The 16,482-nt window shown below is 42.6% G+C and overlaps 1 protein-coding gene across 13 annotated transcripts in view; it reads right to left on the reverse strand.

Annotated features, from left to right (window-relative positions):
* Nucleotides 1-16,482, reverse strand: part of RGS6 (regulator of G protein signaling 6) — a 599,839-nt gene that overhangs the window by 345,627 nt on the left and 237,730 nt on the right. The window lies entirely within an intron of this gene.

Below are 16,482 nucleotides of genomic sequence, written 5' to 3' on the forward strand. Positions count from 1 at the left end.
GTTCCATGTCCATCAGTCTCTGATTGCCTCTGTCTTGGTTGACATAAGACCTCCAGCCTTTGTTTTCCTACAGGCTCAGCCTTGAGCCTGGAGATAAATGAGGAACCCCATCACCCAGCCAGCAAGCGGGCTACATGGTCAGCCTTGCTGTCCCTGCAAGTGGCAAGCCCGATGTGAACATGACAATCAGGTGGCAGCCTTTTCTTTTAACTATAGCTTCTGGACACAGCCCAGACTGCTGGCCCTTTGTCTGATTCCTTATTTGACCTCTTCCTGCTGGAACTGTAGATCCCATCTTATTTGCTAGGGAACTGTCAATCCGCTCAGTCTCTGCCATCAATCTAGTCCTTCTTGGCCACGTCCTGGTCACAGACGTACTCATCAACCTAATGAATAAACATTCCTGCTGAAACTCCTGCTATCACCAAATTAGATCTTGAGGGTCAAATGCGGTCACATGTCCCAACCGTTTCTAACCCCTCTTGGCCACCACCATTTGGATCTCCTTTGTTGAGGCAGAGTCCCCTCGGTCACTGGTTCACAATCCTGCCTGCAAACTGGGATTAATCGTGGGGATTATAAGATTCCTGAAGCCCAGGCTGCATCCTAGACCAATTACATCAGAACTTCTAGGAGTGGGATCCAGGCATCAGAATTTTTTCTAAGTTTGTTTTTACTTATTTTGAGAGAGAGAGAGAGAGAGAGCGCGCAAGCAGGGGAGGGCAGAGAGAGAGAGGGAGACAGAATCCCAAGCAGGCTCAGCACTATCAGCACAGAACCCAATGCCCGGCTTGATCTCACAAACTGTGAGATCATGACCTGAACTGAAATCAAGAATTGGACGATTAACCAACTGAGCCACCCGGGTGCCCCAAGCATCAGAATCTTTTTAAAGGTCCCAGGTGATTCTGATGTGCAGTCAAGTCTGAGAACAACTATTCTCACTCCTTCCCTGGTTGAACCTCATCTCTTCACTGGCATAGAGCGGAGGTCCCGGCATAACACAGGGCTGCACCTAGATAGGCAATGACAGCACCACAAAATAATGCCAAACCGAGAAAATGAAGATGAAGGGGTTCCCCAGCCACCTCGGTAGATGTGATGATTTGAATGGCTGATATTAAAAGGGGATATTGCCAATTGTTAGGCATTTGCTACTGCACCATAGAAAATGGGTCAGAGATTCATGTTACAGTGAAAAAAGGGCATGTAGTGAATCATAATTGGTAACCAAAAAGCCTATTATAAACTTCAGTAATCCAAACCACTAATGATTAAGGTTGGAAACCACAGTAAACCTCCATCAGGGCCCAGCTCACTGCCATAGGTTTCACGACACCCTATGGATCGTCCTTTCTCCCAAAATGACACAATTGCACTCACTGAGTAACCACATACAATATTACTAATCAGCATCGTGGGTGGTTTGTTCTGGAAGGCATATCCTGGGTGGGAGGTTGAGTTAGCTGACCTTTAAGATTCTCTTTAGTGTAGGCAAGTCTTTGATTCCAGGTGACAAGCCCTGAGGGTTCTAGAGAATGGTAGGAAGGAAGTGACCTGTTGCTTGCCTGGGCCACTGCTGTGCTCTGCAGAGCTAAACCAAGCCAGGAGGAAAAGAACGTCCTAGTGTTCAGACCATGTCATAGGTTGGATTTGTCATTGCTGCAAGACCTGAGCTAACTGGAGACGATCATCCCAGCTCCAGAAAGCTGGGGGTGTGTCTCAAAGTGACAGCCAGGAGGGCTGTGTGGGTGAGCGGGGCCCCTGCACTCTAGAGGGAATAATTCGTTTCTCTGCCTTGTTTACCAGCTTCCCAGAAAGCCAACAATGAAGCCTACAGAGCAAACCATGTAGCACGAGAAATATTTACTCCACTCCGGATCACCTACACAGAGAGGGCCAAATTCTCTCAGAGTTTTTATTACTTCCCACTACCGAATGTTATATTGCCTCTTCTAGACTTGCAGAGCACGGGGGAGTGTTTTTCTTAGCATGCCGCTTGGTAACATGGCCATGCCCTTGTACCTCATCAAGGTCTCCTGTGACGACCAGCCTCACTGGGGAATGGCCACAAAGAAGGGATATGGAGCCTTCCCACTTACTAGGAGATGAGAGCAAACAACCTAACAGTGGGAGAGAGAGGCACTTGCAAACAAACAAACAAACAAACAAACAAATGCATACATAAAGTAGTCAGGAGGAATACTTAGTCTCATTTATCTATTTAGAAAGGGAAAATTTGGCAACGTGAGTTAGCTGGGGCTAACAGGAAATTAATTGAAGATCATTTTTGTGAGGTTACAGTGGGAGAGAGCCAAAGCATAAGAGCCTCTTGAAAACTGAGAACAAACTGAGGGTTGATGGGGGGTGGGAGGGAGGGGAGGGGGGGTGATGGGTATTGAGGAGGGCACCTTTTGCGATGAGCACTGGGTGTTGTATGGAAACCAATTTGACAATAAATTTCATATATTGAAAAAAAATAAAAATAAAAAAAAGATCATTTTTGTGTCTGTTGGCTGGAGCCTGATGTCAAGGCCAGTCAAACATCTGACCCCCATACAGCCTGGTTAGCACCATGCAGGGCGATCAAACTCTGTGACCATAAAACACTCCCCTTCCCCCCATCAAGGGGTCCTCCAATGTCTCGTTGATAACAAGAGGGATAGACTGCGAAGACATCCGTCTGTGCTTCTCAAAAGTAAGTCAGTATTCATCCAAATATGGGCCCCAGTGGGAGCGAGGCAAACTGTCTTCCCTCCCACCACTGGCTTTACCCCGTTTTATGCGAGTGGCCCTCCTGATCAGTTGCTTTGAGCTCATGGTCTCCAGGGAGTGCCGGGATGGAAGGCTGAGTGGCCCTGTAACCCATCCTACACCAGAGGTTTCTAAACCAGGCTGCAAAAAGAACCCTCGGGGGCTGATTCAGGGGGACCATCTGAGCTTCAACAAGATGCAAGTCTTCTCAACAGAGCTCTACTGGCCGTGGGGGTCTGATGACTTTCTCCCTGTCTGGGACTGCCCTGCTCATTTCAGCACCTTTTACAGCTCTAGCTCCCTCCTCTAAAATGCCAGTAAGAGTTCCCCAGTCATTCAAGAAAATCACTATGCCCTGCTCCTTTGTGAAAGACCTGAGGAAAGGGTAACAACAATGTCCCTCACAGAGAATCCCTCAAGGGACATCCCTGCTCGTATAGGTCTTATCTGTTTATGCTTTCTGCTAAGACTTCCTTCAAACAAGTGTTGATGGTTTACAAAATGGTTGTATGCTGGCCACTGCTCCACAGGAAGCCTGAAACCCCATCACAGAGCTGATTCCAGGTGGCCCCCGGCAGCTGCTCCAATATGGCAGCTGCTGTCATTGTTCCAGTGATTTGGAATGTACCGCCCTCAGAAATGAGCCAATGTCATCCCCAGACCATTCATAAGAAAGTTCCACTTAATAGTGCATTGAAATTCATCTCCCTGTGACTTCCACCTGCTGGGCCTCAGTCTGACCTTGAAAGGCCACAAAATATGAATTTGTTACCTCTTCCACATAGCTGCCCTATAAATATTTGAAGAAAGCTGCCTTATCTCTCCCAATTTAGCAAGCAGCCCGATTCAACTCTTCTTCTACAGTTTTATCATTTTTAGATCACTTACTGTGTCTCAGTCACTTTACTGATGTGATCTTTGATGATCACAAAATCCCATCAGGTAAGCTTCTTACCCCAAAGTGATGGAAGAGGCTAAGCAGTCAGCTTGACTCTACACAAGAGTAAAGGGCAGAGTCGATACTGACTTGATTTTGAGGCCACCCTCCTTTTACTACAAGCCTGCGGTTCCCACACCTGACTCCCAGAGTACCCTGGGAAGGCTTATTTTAAAAATAGAAACACATAGATTCTAAAAGATGTAATGAACCAGAACTAGATGATTCTGATGGAACTGATTCAGAGACCAGCACTTAAAAACTGCTGCCTCGTGTCATATTTAACCTCCTCAACTTCTGATTTCCCTTTTTAGGGGGACAGATTTTACTTTTTTACAAATCAGCACGTGATTACAATGTGTTGTCCAAGTGTGTCTGGATCAGTACACTCCAGAATAGATTCACTACCTCTCTCACTCTGAGCTGCTGTGCCCAACAGTGGGAACTGAGTTCACATCCCACCACCCATGAGAGTGGGAAAAACCCCACCCAAACACACAGCCACCACCTATCTTGCCACTGCTGGAGATTCAACATGGCAACTCACCTCTGATTTCGTCCCTGGGGCTTCTTTTCCCCACGGTAGTCTTCGTGGAGCGCATCTCTTGAAGGCAATTAAAATTACACAGTGCCCTGATTTCAATCCTCCTGTAACCATGCAGAATATTTTCCACTTTTAAAAAAATTAAGTTTTAATTAAGTTTTTTTTTTCATCAAAACACCAGTCCTGCTGATAATGTCAGGAAGGTCTGAGAAAGTAATTACGTGCACAATCTGTTTTTGACACACTTCATTCTCCATTGGGACATTTCTTCTGTCTCCTTTACTTCATTAAAAATCCCCCGTTGCCATAGGAAGGCTTGCTTTCTTCCTTATTTACCATAATAGAGATAAAGAACCAGGTTCCCTCCTTCTGTACACAGCAGCAACCCCTCCTGCATGGAATGAACCCTGTTAGCCATCAGGTTACACAAGGGAGTGTTCATTCTATACTTTCCTTTGTTGTGACCATCAACCAGTGTAGATAACGTGCCAGCCCCAAGTTCTGTGAGCGCACTTTGGTGGAGCCCATGACCTATTCCTCTTACCCCTTTCCCAGTCTGATATATTTACCCATTATACTAAGGAAAGAAATATGCTAGACTCTGATTTTCTGAAGGTAGCAGTGATAAAAATGATACACAATTGTCAACAGACTCAGAATGGTTTCTGTTGTGCATCTGGAAAACCAACACCCATATTTTCTATGCCTGGCTTAAATTTCTTATATCACTTTCCTCGGGCTGCCGTTGCAAATTGCCACAAACTGGGCGGCTTAAGAAAAAAGAAAAAGAAAAAATGAAAATGCAAAAAAAAAAAAAACCCAAACCAAACAAAAACAAACAAACAAAAAAACACAAATAAAAAAAATCGAAAAGTAAAAAGAACTTTAAAAAAAAAGGAAAAAAAAAACAAAACAAAACAAAACACACACACACACACACCACAAACCAACCCAGAAATTTATTCTTTCAGTTCTGGAGGCCAGAAGTCTGAAATCAAGGTGTTCATAGGGGTTATGCCTCCTCCAAAGACCCAAGGGCAGAATCCTTCCTTGTCTCCTGTGGTTTTGGTGGTTCCTGGCAATTCTTGGTTTATAGATATGTAACTCCTACTTCTGTCTCCATCTTCTCATGGCCTTCTTCCCTCTTGTCTGTGTACTCTCCTTTTCATGTAGGGGCAGCAGTCATTGGATTTAGGGTCCACTAAAACCCATGATGATTTCACCATGAGGTCCTTAACTAATTTTATCCCAAAGATCCTATTTCCAAATAAGGTGACATCCTCAGGTTCTGAATGGAAATGAATTTGGAGAGACATTATTCAACCCACTACACCCATCCTGATCCAGGCCATTTGAGGTAGTCCAATAGTGACCTGGAGGGATTTGAAGCCACGACGAGGAACAGAAAGACCAAGATTCCCACAGTTAATCCACTAAAGGATAAAGGAGAAACACCTCCTAATGGACCCCCCCCCCCCACCCAGGCATACTTTTTTTTTTTGACTCACATTTCCAACTGGCATTAGGGAAACCACAAAGCCCAAATAAAATGATTTGAAGATGTGAGCAGTTTAAATTTGAGACACAGGCAGGATCCAAAATTTGTAGACCAGAACTAATTGGCATGAATCATTTTATCATCAAGTAGAATTATTCCTAATCTATGCCAGCCAGCCACTGAACTGTTACATCACCTGTTGATCTTTATTTAATAAACATAAACTTGTATTCTACTCTGACCATTTGTCTTAGGGTCCAACACAATGGGTTTGCAGAAATTTAGGCTCTACTATGATTTGGTCCCAAATTTTCTTTTAATCTGTATTTGCCACTACTCCTGGCCCTTCATGAATTCTTGAATTTAGTCAGCAGCACTTCTATTGAGTACAATTTTTGCTTCAACCTTCTGGAATGCTTTTTGCTTTCTTCTCCTAACCTCTTACCCCATGTGGTGGTTTTAAGACATATTTACAAATTCTTCAGTACTCCTCCCCTCAAAAGGTAGACTAAGTTTTCTCCTCTTAAACATGGCCTGGCTTAGGGAGACACTTCCAATAAATAAAATGCAGTGGGAAGAGAAGCGATGCTGCATGACTTCCGAGGCTAGGTCATGGAAGATGATGGAACCTCTGCCTGACTCTCACTCTACTCACATGACAGTCACCCTGGAACCCAGACAACCTACCTCAGGCAAGAATCCCAACAGCTACATGGGAAAGTCATGTGTAGGTGTTTTGGCCACAGCCCCAGCTAAGGTTCCAGCCAACAGCTAGCATCAACTGCCATGCATAGAAGTGAGCCATCTTTCTGATGATTCCAGCCTTCTGTGTTCAGGCCACACCCCCACTGACACCAAGGGACGCAGAGACCAGCTATTCACCCCAATGCCGACCAAAATTGCAGATTCATGAGCAAAGTAAATGTTGCTTTAAACCATAACTGTTGGGTGTTTGTTATGCAATAGAGATAACTAGACCGCTCTACCTCTAGCCATCTTAAATTTTTAAACATCCATTCGTTTTTTTAAGACCACGTAACAATAGCTTACTCTTACAACGCTATGTAACAGTTCCAACTCCACGTATCTGAAGTAAAACTCAGCTTTTCCCTCAAATCTTATTTTATCCTAGCTTTCTACCTAAGTTAATGGTACTATCGCTCACCCTACTAAGCTAGCTAGAAACAGGGATGATGCCAACAGCCATCTCCCAGACCATATTCAATAAATACCAAGTTCTATTGCTTCTGCCTCTTCCACATCTCTAGAATCCATCCATGGCTCCCTTCTCCATGATGTGTACCTGAGTTACTGTCACCTTCCACCTGTGCCCAACATGTTCTGAGTGGTCTTGCAACCACTTCTAATGGTTCTAGAGTGATCTTTGTAAATAACAAAACATGTTCCATCCATTTTACATTCTTAAAACCATTCAAAAGTTTCCCACTGTTCCTAGGATAAAACCTCCAATTCTTAAAATGGTTATCAGGTCCTACATGGTCTTGCACCCACCTCCCAGTCCAGACTCGTCTCACCCTGGGCTCTCCCTTGTTCTCTGGGCTCCAGTGCCATGACCCTACACACTGTGCTTCTCTCCCTCACCACTGAGCACCAGCATCAGCAGCTGCCTCTACCTGCAATACGGTTCTGCACCCCATCCCTTACTAAGTTAATCTCTCCCTTGTCCTTCAGTCTTCTCTTAAATATTGCTTACTCATAGAAGCCCTTTGCTCCCAGATAATGTGATTCTTTTATTTTACAGCTCATATCACACACTGTAGTTGTATGTGTATATACGTGTGTGATTTTTGATTTAAAGGTGTCTCCTGTACTAAACTCAACTCCAGGAGGGCGGGAACAATATCTTTTGCTTTCCACCATTCCTAGTTCTTAGCCACATCATGTGTGCACAACAATATTTGCTGAGTGAATGAACCACTTCTCCTCTACCTCAAATCTAGCACAATACCTTGCTCCAAATAGATTTCCAATAAATTATGAATGAATGAAGAATGCTATTTCAAGTCATTCCAAAGCATTCTTGCATCATAAAAGGTTGAAAAGAGCAAAAGTAAAAACTCAAGGCTCAAAAATACATCCATCTTCCAACTGTTAATCTGTGAGTTCAAAAAAGAGAATGTTCTGCGGGTATGGCAAGGTCCACTGGAGGAAAGGAGCTTAAAAACAGATGATGTAACTCTGTAAACTTTCCCTTAAGGGCCTAATAGCTTTAGATTTTTTGTCAGTTATGACTCCCAAACCTTGGTTAAGTGGGCAGTAATGGAAATAACACCACGTAGAAAGAAATGGAAAGAGAGTAGTCTCATGATCTATGCAATTGAGACCAATTAATTATGGTTGTAACTTTTCTCTAATTTTTTTTAAGGTAGTTGATACACAATGTTATATTAGTTTCAGGTTGACAACATAGTGATTGGACAAGTTTATATATTTGCTATGCTCACAAGTGTAGCAACCATCTGTTACCACACCTTGCTATCACAATATCAGTGATTATATTCCTTATGCTGTGCCTTTTATTCTCATAACTTCTTCATTCCATATGGAAGCCTGGATCTCCCTCTCACCTTCAGTAATTTGGCCCAACCTCCCTGCCTCTGGCAACCATCAGCAATTTTTCTCTAATTTTTGTAGGCAAAGGTTTTCGAGACAAATACACCAAGAAGCATGATGGTTTTCTAAAAATATAATGGCCAGGGGCACCTGCACCTGCATGGCTCAGTCAGTTAAGTATCCGACTTCAGCTCAGGTCATGATCTCGCCATTTGTGAGTTTGAGCCCCGCATCGGGCTCTGTACTAACAGCTCAGAGCCTGAAGCCTGCTTCGGATTCTGTGTCTCCCTCTCTCCCCCACTCACACTCTTGTCTCTCTCTCTCAAAAATAAATAAACATGAAAACAAATTTAAACACATAATTGCCAAATGATCTGATCAGGGGGCATCATTGGCTCAAGATTCAGAAATAATTTCCCTGTTCTGTCAATGTCTCACTGATGATTTTGAGATTCTCCAAAGATGAATCCAGTTGTTTCTACCATTTCTTTTGTCTTCCTTACCTCACATCCCTAAAAGTCCTGTGACTGAGATGCCACTTACTAATCTGACATTAACTTGGTTCTAATCTGATGACAATAAATATTACTGACATTAAACACGGATTTTATTAAGCACTATCTTTCTTTTTTTTTTTACAATTTTTTTAAATGTTTATTTTTTTTGTTTTTTGTTTTTTTTATATATGAAATTTATTGACAAATTGGTTTCCATACAACACCCAGTGCTCATCCCAAAAGGTGCCCTCCTCAATACCCATCACCCACCCTCTCCTCCCTCCCACCCCCCATCAACCCTCAGTTTGTTCTCAGTTTTTAACAGTCTCTTATGCTTTGGCTGTCTCCCACTCTAACCTCTTTTTTTTTTTCCTTCCCCTCCCCCATGGGTTCCTGTTAAGTTTCTCAGGATCCACATAAGACTGAAACCATATGGTATCTGTCTTTCTCTGTATGGCTTATTTCACTTAGCATCACACTCTCCAGTTCCATCCACGTTGCTACAAAAGGCCATATTTCATTTTTTCTCATTGCCACGTAGTATTCCATTGTGTATATAAACCACAATTTCTTTATCCATTCATCAGTTGATGGACATTTAGGCTCTTTCCATAATTTGGCTATTGTTGAGAGTGCTGCTATGAACATTGGGGTACAAGTGCCCCTATGCATCAGTACTCCTGTATCCCTTAGATAAATTCCTAGCAGTGCTATTGCTGGGTCATAGGGTAGGTCTATTTTTAATTTTCTGAGGAACCTCCACACTGCTTTCCAGAGCGGCTGCACCAATTTGCATTCCCACCAACAGTGCAAGAGGGTTCCCGTTTCTCCACATCCTCTCCAGCATCTATAGTTTCCTGATTTGTTCATTTTGGCCACTCTGACTGGCTTGAGGTGATACCTGAGTGTGGTTTTGATTTGTATTTCCCTGATAAGGAGCGACGCTGAACATCTTTTCATGTGCCTGTTGGCCATCCGGATGTCTTCTTTAGAGAAGTGTCTATTCATGTTTTCTGCCCATTTCTTCACTGGGTTATTTGTTTTTCGGGTGTGGAGTTTGGTGAGTTCTTTATAGATTTTGGATACTAGCCCTTTGTCTGATATGTCATTTGCGAATATCTTTTCCCATTCCGTTGGTTGCCTTTTAGTTTTGTTGGTTGTTTCCTTTGCTGTGCAGAAGCTTTTTATCTTCATAAGGTCCCAGTAATTCACTTTTGCTTTTAATTCCCTTGCCTTTGGGGATGTGTCGAGTAAGAGATTGCTATGGCTGAGGTCAGAGAGGTCTTTTCCTGCTTTCTCCTCTAAGGTTTTGATGGTTTCTTGTCTCACATTCAGGTCCTTTATCCATTTTGAGTTTATTTTTGTGAATGGTGTGAGAAAGTGGTCTAGTTTCAACCTTCTGCATGTTACTGTCCAGTTCTCCCAGCACCATTTGTTAAAGAGGCTGTCTTTTTTCCATGGGATGTTCTTTCCTGCTTTGTCAAAGATGAGTTGGCCATACGTTTGTGGGTCTAGTTCTGGGGTTTCTATTCTATTCCATTGGTCTATGTGTCTGTTTTTGTGCCAATACCATGCTGTCTTGATGATGACAGCTTTGTAGTAGAGGCTAAAGTCTGGGATTGTGATGCCTCCTGCTTTGGTCTTCTTCTTCAAAATTACTTTGGCTATTCGGGGCCTTTTGTGGTTCCATATGAATTTTAGGATTGCTTGTTCTAGTTTCGAGAAGAATGCTGGCGCAATTTTGATTGGGATTGCATTGAATGTGTAGATAGCTTTGGGTAGTATTGACATTTTGACAATATTTATTTTTCCAATCCATGAGCAGGGAATGTCTTTCCGTTTCTTTAAATCTTACTTTCTCAAGGTTTTTATTATTAAGAAAGGGTGCTGGATTTTGTCAAAGGCCTTTTCTGCATCGATTGACAGGATCATATGGTTCTTCTCTTTTTTTTTTTTGTTAATGTGATGTATCACGTTGATTGATTTGCGAATGTGGAACCAGCCCTGCATCCCAGGAATGAATCCCACTTGATCATGGTGAATAATTCTTTTTATATGCCGTTGAATTCTATTTGCTAGTATCTTATTGAGAATTTTTGCATCCATATTCATCAGGGATATTGGCCTGTAGTTCTCTTTTTTTACTGGGTCTCTGTCTGGTTTAGGAATCAAAGTAATACTGGCTTCATAGAATGAGTCTGGAAGTTTTCCTTCCCTTTTTATTTCTTGGAATAGCTTGAGAAGGATAGGTATTATCTCTGCTTTAAACGTCTGGTAGAACTCCCCTGGGAAGCCATCTGGTCCTGGACTCTTATTTGTTGGGAGATTTTTGATAACCGATTCAATTTCTTCGCTGGTTATAGGTCTATTCAAGCTTTCTATTTCCTCCTGATTGAGTTTTGGAAGAGTGTGGGTCTTCAGGAATTTGTCCATTTCTTCCAGGTTGTCCAATTTGTTGGCATATAATTTTTCATAGTATTCCCTGATAATTGTTTGTATCTCTGAGGGATTGGTTGTAATAATTCCATTTTCATTCATGATTTTATCTATTTGGGTCATCTCCCTTTTCTTTTTGAGAAGCCTGGCTAGAGGTTTGTCAATTTTGTTTATTTTTTCAAGAAACCAACTCTTGGTTTAAGCACTATCTTTCCTGTGTTACTTTGGTTATATACATTGTTGAGAGAAAAGTGTGACTTAAAAATCTAAATAAACCTTCCAAAAAAAAAAAAAACCTAAATAAGTTAGATATCTGAAATACAATAGCAAAACTATTAGATATTGGACCTTAAAGAGATGTTTTGATAGGAGAAAAGTCTATGAAAGGCTGAATTTTCCCTTAGCTCGAAACCACTGTCCATTTTGCTGAAGGGTTCATTGCTTTCACCTTGACATTAATTGCTCCCCAAAAGTCATTAATTGTTGGCAAATGGGCCATTTCAGAACTGATAACCTGCAATGCTCATAACCTTTCATTTCCAACGTGAACAGTAAAAGACCAGTAGTCTCTCATGCACAATTCTGCAACAGACATTAATGTCATTTAATCAACAACCAATCAAATAAAAGGCAAATGGAGGGCAGGGAGGAATAAACAAAGCTAGGAGAAAGTTTTCTTCTTTATCCAGGCCTCTCTTTCTTTGCCCTCATGTATGTCATTATGGTCTTCAAGAACTTTCCCTACTACCCACTTCTCACCCAATGGCCCCTGATGGCAGCAGGAGCTTTGCACTGAGAAGTGGGAAAGAAGGATTCCTGCAAATGCAATTCATTTATGTTGATTAGTATCCATCTGGGATTGTGTTTGGCTCTTATTTTAGAGTGACAGCCTTCAAGGTTCCACAAGGGTCTCTTGTGGTCATAAATTAAAGGAGCCCTTAATTCACCTGCCCCAGCACCTGCCCTCAACTGTCGCTACTAAATAAAGCCTTACCTGGCAAAAGGAATGGAATGGAATCATCTTTGAACATTAAATGGAAATTGATTACTGAGGCAACAAAATGTGGACCGAGCTACATTGTGAGACCATAGCTACAAACACGAGTCCATGAAGAGCTGGACCACAGGGCCCTACCTAACCTATAAGCAAGGGGCTGATGGCTCCCCTGGAAGGAAGAACACCTCTCCTCAAGCCAGCCAAAATGCCACTGTCCTTAATTCCCTCTGATTTACATCAGAGAAATGCATGAACCAGATGGAGGTGATCTCAGAGACCCATGGGACTTCCTCTGAGTGATTTTCATGCAGGCCTAGTGAAGCAATGACGCAGAAAAGGGGACTGCATCAGTATATTTATTTTAATCACTGAAAAGTTTTCATTTATAATTCATAGGTACTCAGGCTGCTTGGGATGCCTTATTAAAAAGGATGTCATTTTTTTTTTTTTTTACCTCTTTGTGACCACAGGAAAGAGAAACCTCTCAAATGTGGTGTAAGAATAAATTGTTACCAAAATAGAAGCCGGTGCCCACTAATTACAGTGCTATCCAACCAGCATTTATAAAATCATCATCATCACCATATGAAGACAGGAACATGTAATTTAGGTTTAAGCTAGTACAATTAACAGGTTTCTAAAAACTCAGCACCATAACAGTAACTATCTGATGACTGCTAAATATACCAATTCTCTCGCAGAAAGTCCTGGCTGAGTGGCCCCTCAAAGTAGAGTTCAAGAGGGGAACACTGGGGGAGAAAAAGTTATTTCAATATATACTAAATGGAGGTGACACTGTTAACAAGCATTTTATTTAGGATCCAGTATGGTCCTAGATACCTTGGGAGATTTTTTTAGTGTAAAATATATAATCTAGGAATGTAATTTGATGAGGAGCCATATGGAGCATGGTACTGGAAGTTACTTCCAGCACTGAAGTTTACCATGAGTCCCAAGGTCCTACGCAGGACATACAGAGATGTAGGACACACAAAGACGGCAGGGTTGACGCCACATGCTGGAAGAACCCAAGTCCACAGCGAACAAGAATTGATGGCTCATAGAGGCACACCTTTAGGACATCTTTGGAGAGTATGAGAAGTCGCTTGGAGTCAAGGCCTTTGACCTTGTGCCCTTCCTCACTGCCCAGTAGAGGACAAGCTCGAGGAGAACCATGGATGACAATGGAGACTTAGCAGACACATCTGTCTGCAGCTTTCGAGAGCCTATGATATTACCTAGAGATCAACTCCTGCAAAGAGTGGTGGAAACTCAGAGTTCTCCCTATAGGCTCACTGGGGCAGTGTGACTGGCCCCTGACCAGGGAGAGGGTTGAGGACCATCAGAGGCTGATGGACGCAGCAGCTCTGGTGCTACAGACCAAGGACAGAGACAACCTTGGGGGAACTGAGGAGCCATATTCCTAAACTGGGTCCTCAGGGTGATGGAATCTACATGAAGATTCCAGAGTCACAGATGAGTCAGCAAAATGAGGATCGGGGCACTAAAGACATGTGTTAACACTCTTCAGTTGGGTGTTGTTCCCTTCCTGTGCCACGTCATGGTCTACTGACTGAGGGAATAGCTCCAGAAACTCTAGGTGAGGGCTGTGATCAACCATACAGACTCTGAATACACCCTGGTCTCTGCACATTTGCTTATGATGTGAATAGAGAATGGCAGGTCTTTGCCCCACAGCACTTATCATCTGCATATAACAGTAAATGATAAAGCAATGTTCAAATATAGTTTGTTATGTCTTGACAAGAACCATTGCACTTTTCACACAGCAAGAGTTAGAATGGTCAAATAACCTCTCTCAAGTTAAAGGAAAGGCGGCTGGAGTCTAGTTCATGCCTATGAATGAAAGATAAAGACAGGTCTGCCAGCAGCCCACTGCAAAGGGCCTCAAAATCCTATGCCTGGCTCACTCCTCAACCCAGGCTCGGGGTCCAGCCTGCTCAGAAGCCCAGCTGAAAATCCTCAGATGAAGACAAGAAGCCAGCACCCACAGCCATTCTGGAAAGGGGCACATCCAAATGTGATCTCAGATGCTGGTTACCAGCTGGTTAATATATTAAGGGTGCTTCATTACAGGGGCGAGTTTTGAGATACACTGCTTTAATTCTGAAACAGGCTTATGTTGACATTTCTAATGATGCTTTTGGAAATCCTGTCTTCCCTTTTTACTGTAAAAATCATAGTCATTAGCTCCTTCCCTCCCCACTACCTAAGCCTATAAAAATGGGGGAAACAGTCTGGTGCACCAGGCTATGGAAACAGTGTTCTGCCATCATTCTGCTGCTATTATCAGCTCCCCACCAATTAGCATCTTGTGTCAATTCCATGTCATAAATGCGGCATTAACTACATTTTCTTAGAAAAATGTGCCAGTCATGTCCCACCCAGGGCTTGGTGAGAAAGCACTAATTGAAATGATTATAAAGCCTTTTTAAACTTATAAGAAGATTTGATGTATAAGAGCTGAAATGATAGTAGGGTATAGTTCCTTTTCTGCCTACAAAACATCTTACCCAGCACTCAAGTACATGTGAATCTGATTTGCTTTTCAAGAAACTGTTATGGCTGCTGGTACCCATGAAGTGTCGCTCTACCTTGTGCAAAGACCATGCCCCTTCCAGGGGGAGCAGCTTCGCACGGAGGTCAGATGGTCACTGGTAAATAATCACATGGGCCAAATCCATAGAGAAATGTCAGGACCTTTTTGACTAGCGATTGATGAGAGAATTTCTAATCTTTACTTTGGAATGACTTGGTGGCATTTACAACTCTAAATGGTTTCCTTAACGAGTCTCATTGAAGTGAAATAACTGCGAGTCAAATGGGGAAAAAAAACTTGACCATTTTTTATGGGATTTTTAAAATGTATTATTTAAATATGTAAGTGTACGCACAGAATACCAAGTGGTGGGGGAAAAAATCTGCCTAAGAAATGTGAAGTAACCTCATAATGAATCTTAAAGATCTAAGTGTTTGGGTTTCCAATACCTTATTCAATATTTGTATCCTCTTTGATGCTTTATTTTCTCCTTGCCATGAATTTCCCTAGTTCCTTTTGTTGAGTGAATAGGCAGAAAACATAAACAAACAAATAAACCTATGGAGCTTAGCTAAAAATCTATCCATTAAGAGCTTTATTTCCTTATAGTTTAATGCTCGGTGCCAACACAGTATTTCTTTTCCTTTGTTTTCTGCTTATTAAAATCAAGCCAAAATAATCATGCTTTCCCACCTGGAACAAGTTTTCACCATAAAAAGTGAAATTAACAGTGATCCATATGGACCACGGATGTCTCTAAACTGCCTGAGCAGAAGGTAATTCATGCCAGGTGAGTAAGCAAAGCCACACAGTATTCTGTGACAGAATTATACAAGGTCATTGGTTGTGAGCCACAGGAGTTCAGTCTGGCTACCTTAAGCAGAAAAGGAATGCGTTGGAAGAACGCTGAAGAAAAGAGAAATGATGGAAGTGTTAGAAAACCAGGCAGAAACTCAGGGTGGCTACTCCAGGAACTACCCACACAAGGTCTGGCGGACAGTGGCGGCACCCTGGACTCCGTGCTGCTTCTCTCACTGCCTGTCAACACTGCTGCCTTAGAATCTTGCTCGGGTGTCCTTTGATCTCTGCGGCACATGCCCCAGCTCCAAAGTGCAGAAGAAGAGTACCAACTGGCAAAGCCCAAGTCATGACATACCCCTGATCTAGCTGCCAGGGGGCAGAGAGATGGAGTATCTGGCCATTTCGGTGTATGAAATAGAAGGACTCTCCCTCCAAAAAAGAAAAACACAGGTAAAGACCCACTGCAGTGAAGTACGTTTCTAGCAGGAAGGATGCAAATGTAATTCTACCACAGGAAGAGTGATGAGGACATTATCCCTTCCCTTTGGTGTACTCATAATGTCCATTTTGGGGATGCTGCTAGAAAGGCATCAAACTTCTCTCTCCCCATGGAGGTCTCGGTCCATTTTCCACTTGCATTCTAGTTTTCCGTAACAGATGACAGAACTTGCCTTTTCATTCAGGCATCTAGCAGACCCTTGGCATCTGAGGATTCCATACCTGTGGTTCCTATGCTTAGAGTATAAAGTTTATACTCGTGTTAATACCTACCATACAGTGCTGTATCTTATGACACAACATGTGTAAGGCCCCTGGCAAAAATGGGAATAAAACCACTGAGGAAATCCAGCTCGACCTCCAGTGGTTCCAACCCAGTTAGTGGT

The sequence above is a fragment of the Puma concolor genome, chromosome B3 (assembly GCF_028749965.1).
Source record: "Puma concolor isolate L17-30 chromosome B3, mPumCon1.1.hap2, whole genome shotgun sequence".
Classification (NCBI taxonomy): domain Eukaryota; kingdom Metazoa; phylum Chordata; class Mammalia; order Carnivora; family Felidae; genus Puma; species Puma concolor.